We start from the raw sequence: 24,207 nt of genomic DNA, 5'->3' as shown, positions 1-24,207 counted from the left end.
CAAAATTTTCAGGGAACGGTTATTTCAAGTTGATGATATCCCTTTATGGCAATATATTTTTAAAGAGCTATATGAAGCATTATCCATTAATATTGCTTTGAAAAGTGAAATGATTTTTTCCTCATCCAGTTTTGCTGCAAACAGTAAATTGTGAAGTCAAGAGTTACAATGATATATATCCAAAGTGAAAAAGGAATGGAAGGAATGGTTCATCTTGTCTATACAACTCTGATTAATCAGCTATGTTTCGTTCTGATAGGAATAGCTTTTGCCCAAGTGTAAAAGAGAAGGTAAAGTTGAAAAGTATCTAACAAATCAGATATATTAGGAATTGTCCTATTTAAAGTGAATTTATTGTTAGTGAAAGATGCCAGACTGCCAGCACTGGAAATGGATCCCTCCTATCAACATGACACACGTGGCCCTGCCAAAATGCCTCAACCTGCCAGTCTAATAATAACTAGATAAGCACTATGTATTAATAACTTCATTCAGAGACTCTCAAAGTGTTTGTATATTAGTTGATAATCTTCATAACTGCTCTGTAAGGGTAGTATTAAAATCTCCATTTTACCAGAGAGGTTAAGTGACTTGTCCAAGGTCACATACTGATCCATTGTCTGAACCAGGATTGCAAGTTAAGATCTGTTCTTTAATCAGTAGAAGAAACTGTCTTTATCTGTATATTTCAGTGTCCAGACTTATTGTGTGACCTTGGGAAAGTCAACAGGGGCCTGATCTGATTGACTTCAATGGGCTTTGGATTGGACCTTGATTTCTCTGTTCCTCAGTTCTCTATCTGTAAAAAGACGGTATTACTTTCACTGTCCTATCTATTTAGTGGCAAGGGATGGAACCATGGAACAGGGGCTGTCTGTCTCTTACCTTTTGTATGTACACTGCCTAGCCCAATGGATTCCTGATCTCGACTGGGGTCTCTAGGCACTACTATAATACAGGCGTGTCTCATCTTACGCGAGGGTTCCGTTCCGCGGTTAGCGCGTAAAGCGAAAACCGCGTATAGTCAAAATTACATTGAGTTGAATGGCGGGCAGAATCGCCTGCACTACAGAAACAGTATTTAAATAGTTATTTTTCCCTTTTTTTTGTTTTTTGCCTACTGCGTAAAGCTGAAATTGTGCATGTTAAATGTGCGTAAGATGCGACAGACCTGTATAAATAAGCACAAGCAACCAAGTTTAAGTGAAAATAAATCTGTGACACAATGTGACAAAAGCAGAGGGACTAAACATGCAAGTATTCATCCATCCTGAACACATCCACCTATGCAACACCTCCCCAAATTGATGTTCAGTCTAATTTTTTCTGTTTACAAAACAAATGACTACCCAAGCATAAAAGTAAAACCTACAAGTGCAGTCTCTCCTAGTCCTATTTCCTCCACCTCTTACTCTATCCCCACCCTCTGGAATAATCAGAAGAACAACTTCATCTCCTCCAATCCCTTCATTCACTTATTCTCTCTCCATTCATTCCATGCCACTTATTCGTTACCTTTTCTCCACAAATGACAAACACTCTCTCTCTGTTTTTCACTTACCCTCCTGATTAACCTCAGATTGCAAAAACAAGGCTGAGGGAGCACAAACATAGGTTGTATTATGGGCTCCACCAAACTGACATCTGTTGCATTAGTTTAAACTCTCAGACATTAAGCAGTAGATTTTACTTATTTTAAACTAGGTACTTAGAATGTCAGTGTTCAATACAATGTTAGGACCTGATCCCACAATCTGATCTGCACAGGGGAGCCTACTGAAGTCAAAAAAGGGGGAGGGGAGTTGTCTGCCTGGATGGAGCAGATAGCAGAATCAGGGCCTTATCTTTGTAGACCTTCACCATGCAGTTTTAGCCCCAAAGCCTTAATGGGGCTTAATACTACTAGTTAGTTGGAGAGTGTCATAAACAGATAGCTAAGGGTTAATGTCTCTTTCACCTGAAGCACCTGACCAGAGGACCAATCAGGAAACCGGATTTTTTCAACTTTGGGTGGAGGGATTTGAGTGTCTTTGTCTTTGTTTTCTGGCTGCCTGCTTGCTCTGAGCTTTGGAGAAGTAGTTCTACTTTCTAGTCTTCTGTTTCTAAGTGTAAGGACAAAGAGATCAGATAGTAAGTTCTATGGTTTCTTTTCTTTGGTATTTGCATGAATATAAGTGCTGGAGTGCTTTGATTTGTATTCTTTTTGAATAAGGCTGTTTATTCAATATTCTTTTAAGAAATTGCCCTGTATTGTGTCATCTTAATACAGAGAGACTATTTGTATTTTTTCTTTCTTTTTTTATATAAAGCTTTCTTTTAAGACCTGTTGGAGTTTTTCTTTACTGCAGGGAAATTGAGTCTATACTCACCAGGGAATTGGTGGGAGGAAGAAATCAGGGGAGATCTGTGTGTGTTGAAGTGGCTAGCCTGATTTTGCATTCCCTCTGGGTGAAGAGGAAAGTACTTTTTGTTTCCAGGATTGGGAACAGAGAGGGAGATTCACTCTGTTTGGATTCACAGAGCTTGTGTCTGTGTATCTCTCCAGGAGCACCTGGAGGGGGGAAGGGAAAAAGGATTATTTCCCTTTGTTGTGAGACTCAAGGGATTTGGGTCTTGGGGTCCCCAGGGAAGGTTTTTCAGGGGGACCAGAGTGCCCCAAAACACTCTAATTTTTTGGGTGGTGGCAGCAGGTACCAGGTCCAAGCTGGTAACTAAGCTTGGAGGTTTTCATGCTAACCCCCATATTTTGGACGCTAAGGTCCAAATCTGGGACTAAGGTTATTACAGAGAGTATTATAGCTTTCACGGGCAGTCAATGCTGAAGTTAACGGTGATTCTGCTGGACGTGGCAGAGAAGAGCTACTGGATGATGAATAAGTTAAAACAAGTCAGGCCAATTGCAAAAGGAGAGAAAATTAAAAGATTAATTTGGAGAAAATATGTTTGTGATCTTTTTATTTAATTTTGTGATTAATAGAAAAAAAGGCTCAGAAGGCACGGGTTATTTTTCTCTTTCAAATAAAGGCCTTGATCTTGGAGGGAGATCTGTGCAGGCAGGCCCTTGCACCCACGTGGAGTCCAACTGAAGTCAATGAGGCTCTGTATGGGCACTGAAGTCTTACTGCATGAAGGCTACTAAAGGATTAGCACCAGCCTTTCTCCTCCTTTTAATATTTTAGGAATATCAGAATTATGACGACTTGTTGCCCCTGTTTTTCCTGGAGGAGAGGACCAGACAACTGGAATGGGAATTTTCTTAGCCATCAGCTGACAAAGTGTACATGTGGAGGATATTGAATCTTTCACAAATAGAGTTTTTATACTAGGTGTTTGTTAGGAGCTTGAATTAAATGGGTGTTGGGAGAAACAACCTGACTAAAAATTTCTGCCTTCAATTGTTCCGGTTTCAGACTCTTGTAGCATCATACTCCCACCAGTTATCTTGTTTCCATGTGTCCTCCAGTAAAATTAGAGAGGTCAGAATGGTTCTTTTGTAAAGGGAGAAAAAAAATTGAAACCAACATTTTAAAATGTCTTCAGCCCTTCTTTATAAACTAACAAAACAAGGCACAATCTTTTTCTTCTCTGGAGAACACCTTTAAGAGGTATATAAAAATGAGGAAAAGATTTCTCCAGATATCTGGAAATAGATGAAGAATGCATGCAAACAGCAGGAATGCTGCTCCAGGATGCAGGAACAGCAGAGGAGAAAGTTCTGATACCACCAGTGCTAAGACTGTGCTGTGGGCAGAGAGGAGGGAGATACCAGATGAGCGGAAAAAGCTAGGAAGAGAGTAGAGAGATTAACATCTGGGTGGCAGCCTTAGGCAAGTTTACTGAGGGATTTAAAAATTATGGGAGTGATTTTGAACTGGGATTCTGAAATGAAAGTGGATCCAGCTGAGGTGTCTCAGGATGGGAGTACTCTGTACATATGAGAAGCATTCTACACATGGTGGAGTCTGGAATGCTGGGATTGGGGGAACCACTGAGAAAAGAGTTGCAATAGGCAGGATGAGGGGAGGTGAAAGCATGAATGAAATTTCAGCAGAGGGGAAGTCAAAAGTAGATATTGCAACTTCACTGCACTTATTTATTTTCAGTATTTAATCATGAATATTATATTGAATGCAATTTATTGAGCACACAATTCATTTTTTTATTATTTGAGTAAGAATATTAAAAATCCAATTATTGCTAACGGCACAGCTTAAAGTAAACCGCCAGAATCTTTATTTCAGAAAGTCTGCTTTCTCAGGGGCCCTATCCTGCTTGAAATGAGTATCAAAGCTCCCACTGACTTTAGTGTAAGATCGGTCCCCTACAATCTTAAGAGGCTGGACTTTGGGCTGCATTTGCTTGTTTGTGCAGAGACTGAGCCACTAAGTTCTTTTGGAAAATATGAACAAAAATCTGTATGCCCATATTTGAGATACTGTATCAAACAAACAAAAACAGGGTGTGTGAAAGCGGGTGTGTTGCCAGCTCAATTTTTCAGATGCCCCATATTTGGATCACTCAAAAATTGCTTATTCTCTAACGGCTGAGATTCTCAAAAGTATTTAAGTATCTAAATTCCACTGAAATTAATGGGAATTAGGTACCTAAATAGCTTTGAGAAGTCAGGCCTCTGCCAGGTATAAATGCCCTCTTCCTGATATCACAATCAGTTCCTTCTTGTCTGCAATTGGCAAAGTAGCTTCCTGCAGGATGAATACAGCTGTGCTAATATTTGAGGCTGTTGCCTTGAGCAATTCCTTGCATGTTGGAAACTGCTTTGATACTTGATTTTCCTAGTCTCTGTGGAGACCTCTTTAGAGCTTTGTCACAGATGAGCTGTTAGCGCTTACCACCCTTTTGTGCCTTAATGTTTTCAGTGCCTTGGTACTTACAAGGTTGTTTGCTTTGGTGTTTTGGTGCTCCAGCACCTGCAGGATGTTAGCCCTGTAGGATGGCCTTACCACTGAAATGCCACACTGTGACCATCCAATCTAAGGGCTGTGCCAAAATGTTGTCTCTTTGACTCATTTGAATCCTCCTTTCAAGGGAGGGAAGTGAGGCTCTACTTCATGATAATGCTTTCATGCTGAGTGGCTTCAAAGGCTCTCAGTCCCCTTCTACAGAGGACCTCAGCACCAGAAGCCAAAGGGCCATACGCTATCTTTCAACAAAAGACAAGAGGTTGTTGAAATGGTCCAACGCACTTAGCCAGCCTGGCAGGACCTCTATAGCAAAGGCAGAACCTTTTGCCACACTGGGTCCTGGTCACTTGGACACAAGACTGCTGAACATCATTTGGCTGGGCTTCAGGTTTAGAAGGCCTTACAAGTCCAAATGGAAAGGGACTAAGGCATGATATGATGCAAGCAGCTCCAAGCAGGCCCCTTTACCTGACCTGCAGAAAACCTCCTTGACTATCTATTTTACCTGTCTGAGACTAAAATGTAAAGAGTAACTCCATCCAAGTACATTTGACAACCATTTTGACCTATCATGGATTAATGTAAGATAGACCATGGTCTCTGTACCACTATGTCAGGTTCATGTGGAGCTGGATGTTTTTGAAGTTTCCTACTAAAAAGCTTTGTGTCAAGAGATATTCCTGTGGCCTGAAGTTGATAAAAGCTTCTGTTGAACCATTCGTTTCCTGTAAGCTTAAGTTTCTATCTTGGAAGGTCATTTTCCTGATGGTAGTGACTTCAGCTCACAGAGTTAGTTTTAGGCCTAGTGACTGATCTACCTTCTACCATCTTTATGACACTAAATTCCCTCCCAAGATGGAGTTGGAGTTACTCTTTAATGAGCCTAATACCCTACCATTTTTTTTCCTGCATGCCCTTCCTAATGAGGCCTTTTTCCATATGTTTGATGTTTAAAGGTTCCTAGGTTTTACTTGGAGCAGACTAAAGCCCTTGTGAAGTGCCTTCTACATTTTATTTCATATCTATTCACTGGACAACTTTGTTAACATCCACCTCATTGCAATTCATATTGCTGTTACCTAGCTGGCCTGAAGCTGGAAAACCAGTCAAGCTGCACTTGATCTGAGGCAAGGCAGCCTCCAAAAAACATTTGCAAGGTAGCCACCAGGGCCTTACACCAGGCATTTACAAAGAATTATGTTTAGATTTGCCCTGCAGCAGGAGATCCTGTTTCAGTCTATGTCATAGAACTTGTTTCCAAGGTATGGGAGGCCAAACTCACTAATCCACTCACTAGAGATTATTTTGGGATGACCCTTACTTAAATTGGCCCAATTTTATTTGAAGGGTTTTTTTCCTTTAGTCTTTGCAGTGAATCCTTCAGGGTACCAATGTTATAACTGAGATTGTTAGAGGTGTCTTACCTTCAATTATTTAAAAAACAAAAAGAAAAACCACTCACAGCCCTCCACATTGTAATGTATTGACTCCCTAGGACTGTGTGACATTGGGTACATCAATGCTGAAAAAAAACCCAAAACACAAAAACAACCCCATCCCTGTGGCAATGAGTCTCAGAGCCTGGGCTCCAGCCCAAACCTGAACATCTACACTGCAATTTTTAGTCCCATAGCATGAGCTCCACGAGCCTGAGTCAATAGACTTTGGCTTTTCTTTTTTTTTGCGTCGTAGATGTCCCCAATGTCACACAGTCCTAGGGAGTTACTACATTGCATATTGCAATATTTCAACCTTTCACTTGTGTAAATTTTAAAAAAGATTAGTCTGCATTACGGTCTCTATACTTGGCAAATTTAATTCTTAAAAGGGAAAGCCATTTTTGAAACATAGCTCAAAAAGGTGTCTTAAAACTGGTATACTATTTTTACAGACTCACTCTTCCAGAGGGCTTAAGGACAGCACATTTGTCCATTATATCCTTATTTTCATATGCATCCCTGCCAGCAGTGGTCATTCCCAAAGAGGGAATGCCAGAGTAGAACAACTAATGGAATGGAAAATCATCTGTTTTTGAACACCGGCAAGTGTTTCCACAAGTGCTTTAAAAAAACATGGAATTGGCACTTATGATACTGTCATAACATATTCCCAGATTTGGACCTTAGCGTCCAAAATATGGGTGTTAGCATGAAAACCTTCAAGCTTAGTTACCAGCTTGGACCTGGTAAAGCTGCCACCACCCAAAAAATTAGAGTGTTTTGGGGCACTCTGGTCCCCCCAACAACCTTCCCTGGGGACCCCAAAGACCCAAATTCCTTGAGTCTTACAACAAAGGGGAATAAACTATTTCCCCCTCTTTCTCCCTTCCAGGTGTTCCCTCCCTGGGTTCCTGGAGAGATACACAGAAACAAGCTCCGTGAATCTAAACAGAGGGACTCCACCCTCCCTTTTCCAGTCCTGGAAAACACAAGTACTGAGAGAGAGCTAATCTCTCCTCTTCCTCCCTCACCCAGAGGGTATGCAAAGTCAGGCTAGTAAATCTAACACACACAGATTTCCCCCTGACTTCTTCCTCCCACCAATTCCCTGGTGAGCTACAGACTCAATTCCCTGGAGTTCCCCACTAAAGAAAACTCCAACAGGTCTTAAAAAGAAAGCTTTATGTAAAAAGAAAGAAAAAATACATAAAAATGGTCTCTCTGTATTAAGGTGACAAATACAGGGTCAATTGCTTAAAAGAAATATGAATAAACAGCCTTATCCACAAAGAATACAATTTAACACATTCCAGCAACTACACACATGTAAATACAAAAAAACCAAACCTATGGTCTTCCTATCTTTGTACTTACAACTTGGAAACAGAAGATTAGAAAGCTGGAGATAGAAAAATCACTCTCATAGCCGAGAGGGTCAGACCCAAGACAAAGAACAAGGAACTCACACACAAACTTCCCTCCACCCAGATTTGAAAAAGTCTTGTTTCCTGATTGGTCTTCTGGTCAGGTGTTTCAGGTTACTCCTTTCCAGGTAAAAGAACATTAACCCTTAGCTATCTGTTTATGACAGATACAAATAGTGACTTTTACTAGACAGGTAGCAAAGAATAAGAGAGAGCCGGTCTCAGCAGTAGCATGGATGAGAATCAAGGTGAACTGCAGTATTCTTAAAACCATTTTTCTTCCACATACATAGTGGGATTAGTCATTTTAAAAAACTATATGAAGGAAATCTTATTTTTTAGTTGTTTCCGTAGCCTCATGGTGTGACCCTTTCTACTTTATTTATAAGGAGATTTTGCCACAAAATTAGCTAATGCACTAGCCAGTTACACAGATATTGCTGTAATGGGAGCTTGTGTACAGAGAAATTACCATAGAAATGATATAACGTACATTAATCTCAGTTAAAAAGAGTAAATCAGAATAATATTAGATAGGAAGTCTGCAGAGCAAGGATGCCATATTGCTCTCGCCTCTCATTTTGAATTAGCAGTTGTAATCCATACTGTTTGATTCAGAAAAGTATTTGGTGACATTTAAAAAATCTGTAATTTACTACATGCTCCTGTATAGTAGCATTTCATAGATTAAACAGGGACAAGAATTGATTATTTGAGGTTTATATTTGGTGTTACATGATCCTACTGTAGGAGAGGCAAGTGTGTGAAAGATCCTTAGACACAAGCCTCAGAAATTGAACTCATTTGCATTGTAGCTCACAATTACCACTTTGATGCCATTTTGTCCCATTGCTCCTGCTGCTTTGGACACCTTAACCCTTGCACCAGAAAAAAAGATGAACTACTGTAGATCCCCTGGTCTTGTAGATCACCTGGAATTGCCCCCAAGAAATGAGAGACTTCAAATGTCAGAGGTTCCGTGTGTAGGGAAATTTTCATCTTTCCTTGCAGGCCTGGATAGCCTTAATGGCTGAGTCCAGGAAGCAGAAAAATAGATTAAGTAGATGCAGACAGTACCAAAGGATAAAAATAACAGAGAGGGAAAGCTTAGCTTGAACCAGAGGTTGAATCAAGAGCAATGTTGTTATAGAGAAGTTGATAGAATATGTTGAAAACCAGTTGGAACTCCGAGTTTACACAATCAACTCCCTGATGGTAGGAAGACATCAGTTCCAACTGAATTTGCTGCAAAGTTTATTGCTATCTTAGACCCAGGGGATCATCAAAGATCATTTGTTTTCTACTTTTTAAAAAGCTACATAACTCCTGCAGCAAGGGAGGTAGGCAGTAAGGTAAAGGAGGACAGAGGTTCTGTGACTAACTCATTGTAGAGAAGATTGGGACCACACTAAAATCATTGGATCCAAAAAAATACCTAGGATATGAAGAAGGGAAAATATTTTTTTCCATCAACTTAAGTCCCTTGCCTTATTGTGTACATATTATGGAAATACAACAGTTATGACTGCACAAAGACAGCCTGTGTTACTTTCAACATCTTTCAAAATAAAGTGTCAGAGGTGATGGGGAGGGAGGTGTTTGCCAAATGAAGGTGCACAAAACTACAACAAAAGTTTAAGGAGGGTGTGGCAAAATGAAAGAAAATAGAATTACTTGAAAGTATCCTCTTAATATCCCAGTCTTCTACGGACAGAGCTGTTTGGAGTAACTTCCCAAACATGAGCATGCATCAGTTTGTCTTCCAGGAACAAACCAGTCCTGCAAAGAGAAAACAAAACAACCACTGGATGAGTGAGTACTGCAGACTGCTGTCATTCTTCACATCAACAGATTCTTTCTTCCTCTGGAACCACAGGACAGTCCTTCACACACATAACTACCAGCAGCAAGCACAACATAATTTGGACATCATAAGATTTATGGGCTAAATCCTCAACTGGTATAAATTTGTGTCGCTCCAGTGAAATCAATGTAGCTATGCCAATTTACACCACCTGAAGATTTGGCTGTCTGTGTTTATGCAGAATGGAATACACACTTTGCACATCTCAGGTGGCATGACATGCCTACAGGAGAACAATGAAAAGTAAACAATGTGCCATAAAACACATTTGTATTAAGCTATCAGAATCATGGAACCTTTCATCTAGGCTTTATGACAGCAATAAAACAGACCTGGCTTGCCAGATGGTGCTAAATTCTCAAGTGAAATATACAATTTTTATTACACAACAATCCCTGGACACGCTTAGTATTTTAATTATAATTTGCAACAAGGCATCATAGACTAACTCGCCTGTTTATTAAGGACTTTAGGAGGGGAAGTTCCACTAAAATTAATGAAAATTCTCTCTTGTTTGAAATATTTCTGTGACTTTAGGGCAAGTATGCTTAGACAATGAAAATGTTCTCCATCTGTGCACCCCTCATTATAAACCTGATGGAATGCTGAGAATGAAGGCCTGCTTTCGACTGGTGACTGTACTGGTGCTGAACAGCTAGGAAAAGGCCAGTGCTGTAAACAAAACCCTCTATCCATGGCAACAGGCAGTTCCATTTGTAAATGCAGAAAAGAAAGTACTGGTTTGATGTTTCTTTGCATTTTTAATATGTTCACAGTTTTATAACAGCAGGAATGACCTGTGGGTCAGGCATTTCCTGGCCATTAAAGATTGTCTGTGTTAAGGGGCCAAGGATTGAGTATGCCAGCCTGTTATTAGTAGCCAGGAAATGCCCTCTGTGTTGGTCATTGTTGCTTAAATAAATTAAGATCAGACTGTGCCCCATATGGGAAGTAGCCACTTAAGGGAGCAGAAACTACCGTGTGGATTTCCCTGCCATCATTCCCTAGTGGGAGTGTGGACTTCCCTCCTTCATGATAAAAAGGGGACTGGCCTCAAAACCAGTGGATCGAGAGAGGCTAGGGGCATGCCCTGCATTATTTCTCTGCTCCGAAATTTGCATGCTTGACTAGGGTGTGAAAATCCTTCACATAAATTGGGGTTCCACAAATACACACACACACATTACATATATACACAGATAACCCAACTCGCACATGTGCATGAGGGAGTTTGCACACCTAAATAGGCCACGCAGGTGTGCATGTGTTGAACATGGGATGCAAAAATGGCTAAAAAATCTCCTTCCTTATCTGTTTCCAGCCTTTGCTGTATCCGTATCTAAATACTACACCAGAAACACCAACTATTTCATAAACATGTTCCTTATCCCTAATCTGTTAGATCAGGGGTGGCCAACCTAAGCCTTAGAAGTGCTTCTACACTCACCTGAATTTTGGCCCATGTAAGGAATGTTAGATTTCTGAAAAGTTACCTGCCTGGGTTTGTGTGCATTATTTTTCTATCATGCAGGCTGGTGTTTTTAAAAGACATTCTGCATGATAGAAAAAGAAAGTTCTGAGGCATGTGGCTGAGGAATCTCAATGATACTTTCAACAGTTCAGATCAGTCAAAGGGCAAGAAAGAATAGACATGCCTTTGCTTTGCCAGTTATAAAAAATCAAACTCAGACTTTGCACCTGGCAGAGTTCTAAGTTATAAACAAGTTCTGTTGATATCATTATATTATAGAGAGCACTTTATCTAAGCTGCCTCTTGAAACCCATGATCGGGCAATTAGCTGTATCATATAAGAGAGTGTGTATACTATGTATTAATCCCACACTGTTTGAGTAGAACTTTCAATAAAAGCAGACCGCCTAATATCCAGGACCCTGCTAGTGCTAAACGTTTCATTAAAAAATTTCTGTGCAGTCTCTAAAATGCTTTTGGGAGAAGCACAGTAAAGTGAATAAGGACTGTATATTCTCAGTCTTTGCAGATGCTGGATCCTTCTTAATGCACATGCTGTATATCTAGTACCAGGAAATTCAGCTCAGTGAACTGTAGTAGTGCCAAAAAATGCACTGTAATGTTGAATTAGCAAGTGAGGAGCAACAACAGACTGTTTTTTCTATAGTATGGGGAAGAACTGTTTACAGTAATTGAAATCTAAGTAATTTACAGGAAATCTTTTCAGAAGCCATTATCAGGGTTACTTAAAAAATACACCTGTGTTTTTTATAGCTAACATCCGTATATTCTTAAATATAACATGACCTAAAGAGCACTACTCTTCCAAACACTCACAGGATCAGCGCTTGCCCACCTGCTCATTCCACAAGCCCTCCTGATGCTGCCAGCTCCTCCTGTTCTTAGTTTTGGGGCAGGCACTTCATCTTTATTTCTTATGTAAAGAGCCATGCTTATCTATGGCTCTATAATTATCAAATGATACTAGTTCAAATGGCAGTGCACCTGACTGAAGTTACACACGATGCTGAAAACAGCAATAGATATTGGGCTGCATAGTGATGCCAAAAGTGACTAAGGAACAATTGTCCTCAAAATCAATTGCAAAATGTGCCATGCAACACCTGCATTATGAGAAACGAATCAGAACTGTCCTAACCATTATCAGTCAGGAGTTCCTGGTGTAGTGGATTCCCATGGTATTGAAAGCAGAGTCATCCGTAACAATGGGGGCTTTGTCCTGCACAATTGCTATCAAAGTAGCCCTGAGACTTCCAACGGACTGTTAGGAATATGTCTGGAGTGGGATGAATCTGGCAAAGAACTACTAAACTGCTGTATTGCCAGGCTCAGGACTGTTGGACAGCTGCACAGACCAACAATTTCAGTGCAGTGCTGAAAAAGGAAACTTTAAGGCTTCTAGAGGACTGAAATAGCTCTGCGTAAACTCACCATACCACTGAGTAAAGACTCATGATTGTTCTACCCTCTAGAGGTAGCAAAGAGGATATAAGTGCTATTAATGATAGCTAATTGAGATTTTAAATCAGGACTGCTGCTACTTTGGGCCCAACTCTGCATCCCTCACATGCTCAAAACTCCCATCGAAATCAATGGGAATTTAGGTAAGCAAGGAATGAAAGATTAATTTCTATATTACACTTCACTTTCTAAATTTTTGAACAGCAGCTTAAGATATAAGAACATTCATCATTACACCTAAGTGTGCATCATCTTGTACAGTCTTTGTCATGACCATGACACCCTCTGACACCCCATTATGACACTCCCAGTTCTTTTGCTGCACTGAGGAACATCAGCTGACAACATATATTTATGCGTAGGGTTAAGGGTGGAAAGTTAAGACTTTCCTTTCTTGGAGATTGCCTGAACTTCAAACATACTGGAGAGCTGGAACCTCAGCTACAGAAGCTGACATGAGGCTTTTGACTTTGATGGTAGAGAAATCTATGGACTTTTCAGTGTCCCAAGGACTGAAGAGTCCCCTAAAATTGGTCATAGAGGGCTCCAAAATGTGGGCTGAAGCCCCCTCAGCACAAGGAACCATCCCCACAGATATGGATGATAGTAGGAATAAATTTGCTCTCTAGGATACAGCAAGGCTGCTAAAGAAGAATGATTTGTTGAGCTGACAAGATTGGCTCTGAAGGATGTCTACCTATCATTTCCCAAAACTGCTAAAGTACCCAGAGTTCTTATAAGACTAGTGTCTCTTTCAGTTTATCATTTATTCCATTCTAGTTCATAAAACTCCTAAAGTTTACGTAGCTTTAAGAATGAGGGGCATCAGAGAGATGCTGGACCTAGATGGCATACTGATTACATCCCAGAAGATAGAGCCATTACAGAAGGAGAAGGATTTAAGCAATCCACATCTTAGAAGGGTTTGGCATCCTCATTCATGATCATGTAAAAATATTACACAGTCTTACAAGAAATAAGAACTTTTGGTCTCCCAGAAAGGGAAATGTTCAAACTTCCCCTGTAAACAAAGGACTAAGGTGTCCTCTAAGGAAAACCACCTCTCCCCTTAGGAATGTAGGCCTGTGTAAGTGCAAGTAATCTTCCATGGACCCATCTACTAGTGGAGCCTCCAGAGACTGAGGGCCTACAACAAGGGCCAGAGTACAGAGGTGAGATCAGATCAGCATCTCTCTTGATAGCTCCAATACATAGAAGTCTGGAGCAGACAAGCGGTGTTTGGTTTATTCTTGGACATAATCATTATATCAAATGCAAGTCTATCTTACTGGTTAACAGGATGAGAGGAGTTAGCAGTCAGGGGCAAATGCTCACAAGAAGACAACAAATTTCATTTCAACTGCCTGGAACTCTGAGTAGGCTTTTGATGAAAAGTGTGGCAAAGGAGAGATTCCAAATACCAGTGGAGACTGCTTTGGTTAGACAAGAATAAGTGATCACATGTGGTACTAAAACAAACTGGTAGACCAAAGCTCTAAGATGCTGGTGTGGATGGCCAAGAATTTGGGGGAGTAGTGCCTAATATATCATCTTTCAACGTGAGCAGAATATACTCCAGGCCTGTCAGATGCCAGAATAGATTGGAATTCCAGGTACTTCAGAAATTTAAGGAATCTGGTGTCTAAAATGACAAGTGTTTACATGCCCTGTCTATGTATATTCCTCATATGTCTGTAGCTGTAGTATATACATGCCCCTTACCTGAGACAGGAAACATCAATTCTGCCACAAATAGGCCACAGTGGTTAAAGCAGCCAGAATCTAGTTGGGAAACTGAGGCAAGCAGATATTAAGTGACTTTTCCAAGATCACTTTTCCATACTAACAAGGCTAGGTAGAGAACTTTTAGTTTCTAGTCCTTGCTTTAGCCAAAAGACCATTTTCCTCTCTAACTGCATAAATAAAAGACAGGAAGAATCTCTGTCTTGAGGAACTTGCAGTCTAATTCAGACCGATGCAACACATAACTCAAACAGAATATAGTCATTGGGCAGGGATGGCACAGAGATCAATGTTGGAAGGCTTTACTAACGAAGCAGATTTTAAAAAGAGGGACTTGATGGAAGACAAGAAGTCTAAAGTTATTTCAGTCCCAGGGAGCAACATGAATGAATTTGTGAAGCCATGATGGCAAATGTCATTTTTAAATACACACAGTGATGTAAAACTGGCCTTTAATGTGAAATAGCATGATAAAATAAGATAACTGTTGCTCAGCGAAGTAGCATTCAGGGTCTGACTGACACCCTAAAGAAAAAAAAATCCAAGATTCAGAGTTAAGGTACAGTAATTTTACTCCCTTGTGCATACTTATTATGATAGGTTGTATTCAGTAAAGCTTTCTATTATACAGTATCATAACACTATTGGGCAAATGTTTATTTTTTTACGGCATGGGTTATCTATGTGGAAGGTACTTATTAAATATTTAAATTGTAAGAAATTTCTTTATCAGACTACCAAGGCACTGTACTGCCCATCTACACCCATGTTCATCTATCACCTTGAGAAGGGAATTGGTTTGACCATCTTTTGAGCAGGCACAATGATTTCCAAACAAATATGTGTAAGTCAGAATTGAAGAGACCAGAGGCCAAATTTATCCTTGCTTAATTGAGCTACTCTAGGGATTAATCTGGTCTAGCAGGTTCAAGTGCGTTTGAAGGCAGTGTTGCCAGCAAAGAATTGTCCTAAATGCACTTACTTCTAGGTAGTTAATTTGCTATCTGGATTTCAGTTAATTTTCAGGAAATATGGCAAATGGGTTAATGTGTCCTCATGAGAATGTTCCAAGCAAGTTTTTCATTCACAATTTATCTGAACTAGTATAAAATAAATATTATAAAGCTATAATTAAGCATTAAAACTATTCACTATACATACATACCCAGGCTTGCTCAAAATGGCAATGTAAAGAAATATTCCTTAACTGCAGTCCTAGAAATTTGTTGATGCAACTTGGAAAAATGGGCCAGGAAAGTGATCCACAGTGTTCTAAAATGTGACTTCATATAGATGTAGTAGAATGTTCAGAATGAAGCCCTGCTTTCCTATTGGTTGTTGCACAGCAAAGAAAAGGGGAGTGCTGTAAATAGAACAGTATCCATGGTAACTTGCCCTTCAAACTTTGCAACATTTATGAAAATATTCTGTTTATAACAATAATTATAAGTTTGTTAAGTTTGCTCAGCTTTGACTCAGCCATTCAGATCCTCCAGCTAGTTCTGTTGCCCTGTCTGCACCAACTGAAGTCAGTGGCAAGACTCCCATTGACTTCAGTGGTGCAGGATAGCGTCCACAGAACCAAATCTTGGCATTACCAGAGTCAATGGGAATTTTGCCGCTGACTTTAATGGAACTGGGATTGGACACTAAATGCTAGGCTATGGCCTCCCTGGTGGTTGATGTTCAATTATAACAGTGTTTTTAAAAAGGAAAATAGCAAATGCCACAAGACTCTTAACCTTATCAATATCCTGTATCCATCTTTAACTGAATAGCTTCGCTTTGGCAGTTTCTTCCCCATCTAACTGTATGTAAGCAGCACAAACAGCAGTACGCTTGACTCTAGATGATGGCAGGCAAAATACATTCATTGGCAACTAAGCTTAAAGCAGCTTAAATGAAATTCAGACAGTGATGGGGCAAAGATATTTCATGCATGCTGCAAACTTGTATAATATGTGGGTCAGCCTGATGGAATTACACACTTAACTTCTACAAAATATGGATATAATGAAAATGTTGACAGCAACAGCAATGCTACAAGCAGACGTCATGATAATAATGTTAAGCAGTAAGGAAATTAATCAGTGCTTTCAAATGTCCCCCTTTCACTACAAGTTTCATTACAGGGCATACAAAACATTTTTTAACCTTGTCTAAAGAAAAGTTTGGATAGTCCAGTTCCAAATTCAAGTTCCCAAGATTCCTAGCAGTCAATAAATATAACAAACAAGTACTCTTAACAGTAAATACAGTTTAGATGGCACAGTGGGTTCAACTTTGTACTCAGGATTCCTGACGTCAATTTTGCCACAGATCACAAGTGGAAATGAATTTGATGATTTCATCTGGCTCATTAATGGATGTTAGTATCCAAAAAGGACACAGTGGTTTCCAGCACCATCGGCAGTAACTTCTCAAGAGAAGTCCAGAATAGGAGCAACACAAGGATTACAACCAATCAGTTTTGAAATGCTTTGGCAGATCCAGCTGCTTGGCTGTGGCTGAGGAGCATGTGAGGAAACAAAGAGGGTGGGGTTGCAAAGGTGGCTCTAAGTCAGGCGTTCTCGCAACACATTTTTTTTTGCAGGGGAGGGCCACAAAGTGTGACCATCAACTCTTGCAGCCAACCCCTCTGACAATTTTTCCTAAAACACTTAATTGACTTTAAGAAAAACAAATAAATATGCACATATACATGTCCAAATGATCGTAATGTATTTATGCAGGGCTTTTTTGCAGATTCAATAATAAAAAGAGTTTACAGTTGTCTCTATTCTTTACTGGACCTAAACAGAACAGAAACACAAATTAGGTGCTGTGCATGTTCTTGTCATTTTTATTTTGTTGTTGTTTCTTTTGCTTTTTTGGTTGCTTTTTGGAGGGCGGGGTTTAAGACTTGCTAGCTATTACTTTTCACAGCAGAAGACCAGCTAGCTAGTTGGGAGGCAGTGAAAAGTGATAGCAACAAACATACAAATATCACTTTTCACAGCAGACTTACTCAGCCCCAGCAAGCTGAGGGACAAATTAAACCCTAGATGGAGAGGTGGGTAGGGAGATAGTGGGGGTCAAGGGCAATGAGGGGATGGATGGAGGTCCGTGAGAGGTGCCAGCAGTGATGGGGGTGGACTGGAGTCCAGGGCCAGACCTGAAGCCTGGGACCGGATACTGAAGCCGGCCACCACAGAGCTGAAGCTTGGGCCTGGAGGACACAGCAGGGGCCATGAGCAATGTGGGGGATCCCGGGGTACCATGGCCAGGGCCCACTGACAGAGCTCACCACCACGTGACTGAAGCCCAGGGACACAGCAGGCAAGCGGGGTTCAGGGGTGATGGGAGGGATGGTGAGCCTGGGGCTGGAGCCTGAAGCCTCATGATAGGGGGATGGAGCCTGCTGCCGTGCAGCCGAAGCCCAAAGCCCCACAGCCAGAGCCTGTTGCCCGGCACCCTAGGGCTGAAGTCAGAAGCACAAGCCCCAATGCTGCCGGGAAGGTGGGGAACTCACACTGGCTGCCTGCTCCACCAGCTCCAGATGAGGGCAGAGCCCAATCCCTGCTGGTAGCCCCTGGGGAGGGGCCACTGCTTTGCTCCCCCTCCCATCACCTCCCTGGAAGCTGTGGCCACAAGAAAAGCCCCTGGTGGCCACATGCAGCCATGAATGCCGCATTTGAGAAATGCTGCTCTAAGCCACCTTTTTGCCCTCTCGCTGAACCTGGCGCTGCTATGTGCTGGACCAGTCCTGCAGTGCAAGTCAAAGCAGTTTGATAAAGCAGTTTGATAAACCCTCCTATTACATTAACCTGCTGTTGTATCGTCAAAGTTCAGTTTCAACCCTCAGAGCCATATAAAGCATAATGGAAGACATAATCCTGCCTCCCTTTCCCAAGAATCCAAGGGTCCAATCATATGTCTAGTAGAAACCAATGGGATTTTGCCACTCATTTCACTGGTAGTTGTTGGATGGCCCAAGTTAAGTAGACCACGGAGTTGGAATACGCAAGATACCTTATGGCTAGGAAAGGGAAAGTCTCTGGACAGTGGAGATGTCACAATTTGGCTAGTGTCATATACTTAGGCCCAGATCCTCAGCTGGCATAAGTAGGATTTACACCAGTGTAAGGAGCTGGCCCTTAATTTTTCAGATCCACCTTGATAGGGCTAATGGAAGGGGAGAATTTTTAGGAATTAGTATATTTCAAAAGGCTAATATTAGTGGTACTGAAATAACAGATTTAGTCAAACAAATTCACTCAATCAAACTGCTTATCCAAAGGGGACCTATTCTAATGGATGTCATTGGCTTTGGACACTGGAAATATTTATAACAGGGATGTACAATGTGGGCTCGCAGAAACCAAATACTCCCCATGGACTCATAAAATGTGAACCTGAGATGCCCTTACCGCTGAATTGCAAGATTAGGCCAAATCTGAACAAAGGCAGGTTTTATTGCTGATTAACAGAAAATGCAATTAATTCCCACACGTCTCCCAAGAAAGACACAAACATGAGTAAAGATGAGGGATAATAGTGTGGTTACAAATTATCCACAAGCACACGCATGGTTGGTGAGGTCCTCGGATTCCTGGAAAGCTGCCATGGCCTACTCCAGCATGTGAAGGTGACGTAACCCCAGTTTTGAGGGCTGAGATTTTCAGAACAGTACAGACTGTTAGCCACACTTACCTTTAATGGATGATGAGTAGCTAAACCCGCTGCACTGCTCTGAAGGTCTCTGCTGGAGATTGCAGCAAACCTTGCAAGTGCAGACTTACACCTCATACCCAAAGCCCTTTGTAGTCAATGGAAATATGTCAGTTGGGCTTTGGATCAGCCCCTAGACATGATTTTGCTGGTGGCCCTAGAACAGATATGCCTTTTAAAGACACAGCAAAAGGAAGACTTTTAGGCCAACACTGACATGATAAGAAGACCGCTGCCTCTGCCCAGCTGCTAGTGATTCAGTACCAGGAGACCAGTGAGTGAGCCAAAAGCATTTGGCTAAAGCAGCTTCATGAGATCCATTCCGGAAGGGGTGTTTGGAGAGTGAATGGCAGACCAGAAGGAAAGAGGAGTGAAAATAGTATCTTTATGAACTAATTATAAACCAGGACACTCGGGCTGCTTAATCTCTGAATAGCCTGACTGACTTTTATTCCACAGCTTACTGTATGAACATGGGGGGCAGGAGGACAATCAGTAACTGTGTGCTTAATTTTACCCTCATATACAACAGTGCAAATTCTATGTAGTTATTTGTGTCTGTTTTAGATTCACCATGAAATAATTCTGAACATAAACAAAGCAGCATCTCAGATACCACAGTGATGAGAGCAGTATGAAAGTCCATCTAAAAGAGACAGATATCTAATGGCAGCAGGGTCCAGTGGCAAGGGATGGGATGAGGAGTCAAGACATCCAGGTTCTGCCAATGATCTGCTGTGTGACATTGGACAAGTCACTTCACCTCTCTGTGCCTTTGTTTCCCCATTTGCAAAATGGAGATAGTGAGACAGGGTGACATCCACTCCTATGCAGAAGGCCTGCAAAAGAACTAAGCACCATTCAAGTCCTACGTAAGATGGGGTATGAAGACTTTTCCAAAATGCTCTGAAACAAAATTTGCAGAGCAGCAAAAGGGCTGGGAGGATATGGATTTATGAAAAAAGATTAAAAGGGCTAAATATACATTGACTAAACACTGATTAAGGGAGGCATGATAATCCCCAAATATTTGAAGGCTAAAAACCCTAAGGACATAGAAGATTTATTTAGGGTAATAAATGGGGAATAGTTAGGCATGACCAGTGGAATGAAGTTAAAAAGAGGAAAAGTTTTCTGACTCTGAGATGGATTATGAAACATAGTAATATCCCCCCATGGGGAGCGGTGGAAGCCTGTAACTTTGGACATTTAAAACTCGACCACACAAAGCACAAGTACGTGCAGGGTAGGCAATAATCCACCATGGGCAGAGGGCTAAACTGGAGGATTCATAGGTCTTAAGGCCAGAAGGGAGCATTAGATCATTTAGTTTGATCTCCTGTATAACACAAGCCATAGAACTTCAACCAGTTACCCCTGTATCGGGCCCAATATCTTGTGTTTGGCTAAAGAATACCTTCCAGAAAGGCAGTCAGTCTTGTTCTGAAGATATCAAGAGACGGAGAATCCACCACTTCCCTTGGTAGTTTGTTCCATTGGTTAATTCTCCTCACTGTTAAAATGTGTGCCTTCTTTCTCATTTGAATTTGCCTGGCTTTAACTTCCAGCCGCAGGGCTGAGACTGAGATTGTGATGCCTGATTCAAAGTCCTTTGAAGTTAATGGAAAGACACACATTGATTTGAATGGACTTTCAGGCCCTTGCTGAACACTATTTTCTGTTCACTCAAGTTGTGCTGTTAGTAAAGGTTCTGTGGGCAAAAAGTCTTTATATTGTCAGATGTCAGAGATGTAAAACAATTGCCCTAAATAGATTCAGCTACCTGTAAACATAAAGGACCGCTTTGTTCCTGACCACTCATGGAGAGGGTGAAACGCACACTCCTACCTCATCCTGCCTAGTCATTAACCCTCCCCGGTGATGAGATGATGCAGCTGAACAAGCACCCAGTGAGCATAAGTCTATTATTGTTATAATGTAAAGATGTAGGAACGCTGTGAACAATAATCTAAATAATAGAATAAAGAACACTACATCACTATAAAAACAATGAGAATATTTGTGGCACCTTAGAGACTAACAAATTTATTTGGGCATAAGCTTTCGTGGGCTAAAACCCACTTCATCAGATGCATGGAGTGGAAAATACAGAAGGCAGGTATAAATACACAGTACATGAAAAGATGGGAGTTGCCTTACCAAGCAGGGGGTCAGTGCTAACGAGACAATTCAATTAAGGTGGAAATGGGCTATTCTCAACAGTAGTATTCCAAGGGAGGAAAAATCACTTTTGTAGTGGTAATGAAGCCAATGTAATCAGGGTGGCCCATTTCAAACAGTTGTCAAGAAGAGGTGAATATCAACAGAGGGAAAATTACTTTTTGTAGTGACCCATCCACTCCCAGTCTTTATTCAAGCCTAATTTGATGGTGTCCAGTTGCAAATTAATTCCAGGTCTGTAGTTTCTTGTTGGATTCTGTTTTTGAAGTTTTTTTGTTGAAGAATTGCTACTTTTAAGTCTGTTATTAAGTGTCCAGGGAGATTGAAGTGTTCTCCGACTGGTTTTTGAATGTTATAATTCTTGACATCTGATTTGTATCCATTTATTCTTTTGTGTAGAGACTGTCCAGTTTGGCCAATCTACATGGCAGAGGGCCATTTCTGGCACATGATGGCTGTTGTCAGATGGCCACTGGTGTGGTGCTCTGCTCTGTTCAATGTTGATATCAGTCGCCTGCATGAGTGTGTTCCCTCTGTGTGCTGCCCCGGCTCTGCAGATTGCAGGCACAGCAGATCCCGAGAGAACCCCCAGTGACCACAGACTGATAAGGTACGAAGGCAACCGACCAGGTTTATTCTCAAACGAAACACTATGTGTAGTTCCCTTGATCAGATGTCTACAGTTCTGCTAGTACATATGTGCTCCCTAACAATGGACTGGCTCAGTCAGTGGTGGGACTCTCCACCGCCCCCTAGGCCAAAGACATCGCCGAAGGGATGCATTCTGATACATAGGTACAAACAAGTTACACATCACTCCTGACTATTGAGGTGCAACACCCCTACATCGTAAGGGGCTACCCTTCTACACAGTAAGGTGCCGCCTTTCACCTTGTACATGTTGGTTTGGACAAAAACAACTCTATCCATCATATTACCCTTTGACACTGTCTTTAGGATGGGTCAGCCTGTTCCTTGTTATCTGTGTGGAATGTGCAAGTATCCAAATGTTCTGATATCTGCTGTCCAGTACAGCGTTCTTAAATACCCACCTGGTGAAGTGAAGAAACAGATTGACAGAGCCAGAAGGGTACCCAGAAGTCACTTACTACAGGACAGGCCTAACAAAGAAAGTAACAGAATGCCACTAGCTGTCACCTTCAGCCCCCAACTAAAACCTCTCTGGTGCATGTATCTTTTTGCAGCATCAGTCCTTTCCTTGCCAGCTTTTGTGAGCAGGACCTGTCTCTGGCTCACAGCTTAACTTTGCTATTTGTTAGCAAAGTCTTGACCATTATTTTAGTTCAGGCCTCAGGCCTCATTCCAGGCCTCTGATACAAGGATTTGTGTTTTAGGGCTTCGCCTTACTACAGTGGCATATATCACATCAGTAGATGTGCAGGTGAACAAGCCCTGATGGTGTGGCTGATGTGGTCAGGTCCTATGATTCCCGGGTTAGTGTTTTTGTTGTGCGGTGTGTAGTCGCTGGTGTAGTTGCTTCAGGTTGGGGGGCTGTCTGTAAGCGAGGACTGGCTTGTCTCTCAAAGTCTGTGAGAGTGAGGGATTGTCCTTCAGGATAGGTTGTAGATCCTTGATGATGCACTGAAGAGGTTTTAGTTTGGGGCTGAAGGTGATAGCTAGTGGCATTCTGTTACTTTCTTTGTTAGGCCTTTTCTGTAGTAAGTGACTTCTGGGTACCCTTCTGGCTCTGTCAATCTATTTCTTCACTTCACCAGGTGGATATTGTAGTTTTAAGAACGCTTGATAAAGATCCTATAGGTGTTTGTCTCTGTCTGAGGGATTGGAGCAAATGCGGTTGTATCTTAGAGCTTGGCTGTAGACAATGGAACATGCGATGTGGTCTGGATAAAAGCTGGAGGCATGTAGGTAAGTATAGCAGTCAGTAGGTTTCTGGTATAGGGTGGTGTTTATGTGACCATTGCTTATTTGTACTGTAGTGTCCAGGAAGTGGATCTCTTGTGTGGACTGGTCCAGGCTGAGGATGATGGTGGGGTGGAAACTGTTGAAATCCTGGTGGAATTCCTCAAGGGCCTCTTTCCCATGGGCCCAGATAATGAAGATGTCATCAATGTAGTGCAAGTACAGCAGGGGCATTAGGGAATGAGAGCTGAAGAAGCATTGTTATAAGTCAGCCATAAAAATGTTAGCACACTGTGAGGCCAAGCAGGTACCCATAGTAGTGCCATTGACTTGAAGGAATAAATTGTCCCCAAATCTGAAATAGTTGTGGGTGAGAATAAAGTCAAAGTTCAGCCCCCAGGTTTGCCGTGACATTATCGGGGATACTGTTCCTGATGGCTTGTAGTCCATCTTTGTGTGGAATGTTGATATAGAGAGCTTCTACATCCATAGTGGCTAGGATGGTGTTTTCTGGAAGACCACCAATGGATTGTAGTTTCCTCAGGAAGTCAGTGATGTCTCAAAGATAGATGGGGAGTGCTGGTAGCGTAGGGCCTGAGAAGAGAGTCTACATAGCCAGACAATTCTACTGTCAGGGTGCCAATGCCTGAGGTAATGGGGCATCTAGGATTCCCAGGTTTATGGATTTTGAGTAACGGATAGAATACCCCTGGTCGGGGCTCTAGGGGTGTATGTGTGTAGATTTGTTCTTGTGCTTCTTCAGGGAATTTCTTGAACAGTTAGTGTAGTTTCTTTTGGTAACCCTCAGTGGGATCAGAGGGTAATGGCCTGTAGAATGTGGTGTCGGAAAGTTGCCTACCAGCCTCTCGTTCATATTCCGACTATCACTATGACACCCAGCAGCTTTACAGCCTTCCTAGCACTCACTCTGGTTCTTTTTCATCATTGCTTTCATGACCTACTTGGGGGAGAAGATCTCAAAGAGTTGTTTAAGGGTTCCAAGGCATAACAGCCATGAGGTACTGGAGCCTAAAGTTTCAATATTCCTAGGCAAAGGAATTGATTTTCCATCTCATGACCCTTCACTTTG

General features: G+C 41.5%; 1 long non-coding RNA gene across 1 annotated transcript in view; it reads right to left on the bottom strand.

Annotated features, from left to right (window-relative positions):
* Positions 1 to 9,322: 9,322 nt before the first annotated feature.
* Positions 9,323 to 24,207, bottom strand: part of LOC127057615 (uncharacterized) — a 60,141-nt gene continuing 45,256 nt past the window's right edge. The window contains exon 4 of the long non-coding RNA XR_007776137.1: positions 9,323 to 9,564. This is a non-coding gene — a long non-coding RNA (uncharacterized LOC127057615). The remainder of the gene's footprint in view (positions 9,565 to 24,207) is intronic.

This window comes from Gopherus flavomarginatus, chromosome 9 (genome assembly GCF_025201925.1).
Source record: "Gopherus flavomarginatus isolate rGopFla2 chromosome 9, rGopFla2.mat.asm, whole genome shotgun sequence".
Classification (NCBI taxonomy): Eukaryota; Metazoa; Chordata; order Testudines; family Testudinidae; genus Gopherus; species Gopherus flavomarginatus.
The sequence above is the reverse complement of the archived record's forward strand: the minus strand, read 5'-3'. Positions and strand labels throughout refer to the sequence as shown.